This window comes from Arachis ipaensis, chromosome B01 (genome assembly GCF_000816755.2).
Source record: "Arachis ipaensis cultivar K30076 chromosome B01, Araip1.1, whole genome shotgun sequence".
NCBI classification, from domain to species: Eukaryota; Viridiplantae; Streptophyta; class Magnoliopsida; order Fabales; family Fabaceae; genus Arachis; species Arachis ipaensis.
Genome location: NC_029785.2, coordinates 70,298,249 through 70,302,754, shown reverse-complemented (window position 1 = coordinate 70,302,754; position 4,506 = coordinate 70,298,249). Strand labels below are relative to the sequence as shown.

Sequence of the window (4,506 nt, the reverse complement as noted above, 5' to 3'; positions counted from 1 at the left end):
AATAACTTATACATTTTTTATTTTTGTTTTTGAATGTTTTTATTTTTAATGTTTAAATTATTATATCCAAATTATAATATTAAAATTAAAATTAGAAAAGTTAATCTCTTAAAAAGCCACTGAATATGTTAAACCGCTAGAATAATATTTAAGCAGTTCAGTACACTAGGCTTGAGTAGTGTTCCATCCAATTTAGCATCATCGTGGTAAGGACACGTCGCAGAGCAAAGAACAGTGTTACCTTCAGAGGTGCCAAAGCGGGAATTTTTCTTTCCAAATCCATTCTCAAAATCAGATTCCTTCTCTTCTCTTTTACTTTTGGTGACTGAAAATTTAAAAGCAACGAAAGTAATGAAATTCAGGGATCTTAATATTTTTCTTCATCTCACCACCGCCACCACCTCCACATCCTTTGATGATCCTCGTCTTCCTCCCCAGTTTTCACTTCATATCACCAACCGGAAGAGTTTGGAAATCCAGAGAAGCAGGGGCGAGCCATATATGGAGGAAGCACGATGGGGAAGAACTAATATCTTCAAGAACATGCCGCCACAGGAAGAAACAGAGATTGGGAAAGTGGCTCTCGGAGAAGTGGATCGGCATGGAATCTACTGCACGTCAGGCACCTAGAAGTAGGAAAAGTCAACTTATTTCTTCTTCTTCTTCCTCCATATGCATACTGTTTCTACTGTGACTAATCTATTCTAAATTGGAGTTAACACTAATGGGCTTCAGTTTTCAACGATAGAGTTCTTTTCTTTTGCTTATTGTTCAAGTATTATTTTTTTTGTTGGTTTTATTTTGCTGTCTAGGTTTCGCACAAATACCAACAAGTTTAAGCTTAAAATGTTATTCTTCCTCTATCTACTGCCCTCTCACGCGGTTTATGGTTCATGTGTGAATTATCATCATCCAACCTTGTTGATAATATGTTAATAACTACACAATGTTGAATAATCCTGTTGCTTTCTAAAATAAAAGAATAGCATGCTGCAGAGTCATAAAGCTAGAGAGAGAGAGAGAGAGAGGAGGATGCACGTGGGGTGGGAGATTGATGATGGAAACATTTGCTTCTTTCATCCTTGCCACCCTTTATTTTGGTTGGTCTATTCACTATTTTATGGAGAAGTGAAAGTGTAACAAAATTAGTCTTTGCTTCTTATTTTAATACAAAGCTATGCTTCTTACGGGCTTTTTGGTCTGCTAGAAAATACTTAAGATTTGGACTGCAAAATAGCTACAGAATGCTTGAGTTCTCTCTACATATGTATTGATGGTGTTTTTGTGGAAAAACTAATTTCCAAACACACATATAACTAACCGGCAAGTGTACCGGGTCGCATCAAGTAGTAAAACTCACTTAGAGTGAGGTCGATCCCACAGGGATTGATGGATCAAGCAATTTTAGTGGATGATTAGTTTAGTCAAGCTAACATTGAGTGAATTGTGTGAATTTGTAGCCAACAGAATGTAAATGACAGGAAATTTAAAGTGCAGAAAGTAAATGTGCAGAAACTTAAAGAACAAGAAAAGTAAATTGCAAGAATCTTAAATGACAAGAAATGTAAATTGCATGAAAAGTAAAGGGGCTGGGGTGCTGGAAGCAATGTAAACAGAGAAGCAAAATTTCAGTGAATAAGAACTTAGAGAAATTGCAAGAATTATAAATTTCAGGAAATATAAATCAAGCTCACAGCAAGCATCAAATGTAAAGTGCAGAATGTAGGAGAAGGAATTGAAGACGAATGAAACAGAAAGTAAAAATGCTTGAAGAGTGTAAAAACAGAAAATGACTTGTGCTTAATTTGCAGCAATGTAAAAGATGGTTGAAGATCTCAGGAGTGGAAGAGACTAGAAAACAAGTCTAGATCTCAAATCCTTCCTTGATCCAACAAGAACAATTGCAAAATGAAAATGGAAAAGTAAATTGCAGAAGAAGAACAAGAGAAGTTGCAGATAGAGAATGAAAACAGAATTCTTTCCAATCTCAATCCAAGATTTAAAACAGAAATGAAAATTAAAGAGAGAGTTTTCTAATCCAACTACTCCCTAGTGGAGCTAGCCTTCCTTACAATTGAGCTGGAATTGATGCCTTTATATAGGCTTTACAAAGTGAAAAATGAAAATGAAATTGAAATGAAAAACAAATTAAATGAAAATCCTAATTCTAGTTTGTTCATGTGCCTTTGAGTGATGATGTGGGCTTTGCTTGCTTTAGATTTGAGGAGAAATGGGTTTGGTTGGCCTTGATTCAATTTGGAGAAGAATTGAATTAAATTGGATTTTTATTGAATTTTTGGCCCATGTGAAAATTGCTCCCAGGAGGATGCTCTGCTCACAAGGTGAGCTGAGCATTGGGGCCTTGTGCACATGTCTTGCGCCTTGTGCTCCCTGGCCGTGTCAAATATTGTGCGCTTCTTCCTTGGTCCATGTCAAGCATGCTCATGAGTAGTGCTCAGCTCTCCAAGTGAGCTGAGCATTGGAGCTTCCAAGGAGAGGTCCCAAGTTCAAACCTTTGTGAAAGCATTTGGAGAGAAGATTTCCTTGAATTTTTATGAAGAGAGCACGACATTGCTCTCCAAGAGAGCGCTGTGCTCTCCAAGTGAGCGCTATTAGAAGCACCTCTTTGCCTTGGAGTGAGGCTCCCTCTTCGAATCTTGGTGGTTGCACTTTGATCTATTTTTGTTTGTTTTTAGCCCTTAAAGATGTATTTTGTTCGTGCTCCAATTTCATGCCAAATATAGATTGCCATACATCATTGGAAAGCTCTGAATGTCAGCTTTTCAACGCAACTGGAAGCACATCAATCGGACATCTGTAGCTCAAGTTATAGCCCTTTGAAGTAGGCATGGTCATGCTGTGAGCGCCCAGATTTTAACTTAACAAAAATTTTGATTCCAAGTTGAAATTGCATCAGGATGATGCTCCGCTCTTGGCATGAGTGGAGCTTTGTGTGCTGATTGCAATTTTTCCTTTAATTTGGTCATGAGCCACGCTTTTAAAAGTGTGGCCTAAGCCTCCAAAGTGTGCTCCAACTTCAAAGTGTACCCCAAAGCTCTTTTTTTCTCCTTTTTAGCTTATTTTGTGCTTTTTGCTTCTTTTTCTTCTTATTTCCTACAAAATTTATAAAATCAAAAGATCAAGAAAATGTATCAATTAAGCATAAAAACATTCAATATTCAAGCACAAATCATCAATTTTTTGTATGAAAAAGCATAGAAAAACATGACATGGTGACATGTCATCATGTATATCTGTTTTCTTTTTTTTTTTATCTGCTTATGTAGGGTTTTTTTCCACTATAGTCATCCTGATGTCTTTGATAAGCTTTTTCACCTTACAAGACGGGGTGTGAGTAAAGCTTCCAAGGTTATCAATTTGAGTGAAGATATTTTTACTGGTATAGTATTGTCCAATTCCTCTTTAATATTTGATTTTTATCTGCAGTTCTAATTTTTGTTTTTTTTTCCCACCAGGATTCAACTCTACACTGCGGGAAGGCAATGTTACTCATCATGAGTACATACAAGTTGGGAAGGGAAGAGATGTGGGTCTCAACCAGATTACTATGTTTGAAGTTAAGATAGCTAATGGAAATGGAGAACAACCACAAAGTCAAGACATATACCGACTTGGACATCGTTTTGATTTCTTCATAATGCTATTCTGTTACTTCACCACAGTTGGATTTTATTTCAGCACTCTCATATGTAATCACATGATTTAAATTTCAATAACATATTATGCATTTCTTTCTTTTTCCTGGTCAATTAGGGGAACCGATCTAAACAAAAAGCATGCATGTGAACGTTTGTCTTGGCAAACAAATAATGGCAACTCCTGATCTTTTTAAAGATCGGGAGAGCTACCATGCTAGCAAAGACTCACTGATGATGCGCTCTAGTTATTTTTTGCCCCATTTTTGGTTTTTCTATACCATGGCTTCTGAACAGCTCCCCTAACTTTGTGTAGATAACTGTTCTCACTATATATTTATTCCTCTATGGTTGTCTCTATCTCGTTCTGAGTGGGCTTGAAAGAGGTTTGAGTACGCAGAAAGCCATTGGAGACAATAAGCCTCTTCAACGGCTCTTGCTTCTCAATCATTTGTTCAAATAGGATTTTTAATGCCTTTGCCCATGCTGATGGAAATCGGCTTAGAAAGAGGCTTTTGAACAGCACTAAGTGAGTTCATATTAATGCAATTGCAGTTGGCCCCTGTATTCTTTGCTTTTTTGCTTGGGACAAAGACTCACTATTTTGGAAGGACATTGCTCCATGGAGGCACAAAATATAGACCAACTGGCCAAGGGTTTGTTGTTTTTCAACCATAAAAACTTATTCCAATTTCATAAAAATTATAAAAACCAAAAACTTAACACACTTAACAGTTAACACAGAGGCAGCAACAACACTATTCTCCCCTATGCTCTCGCAAGTAATCAGCAATCCTCATCAATCAGCAACAAAAGTATAAAACAAGAAATTGGAATCCTTATTTTTCTT

The 4,506-nt window shown here is 36.8% G+C and overlaps 1 pseudogene; it reads left to right on the top strand.

The window, feature by feature from the left end:
• On the top strand, window positions 352-4,175 carry LOC107607751 (annotated as a pseudogene).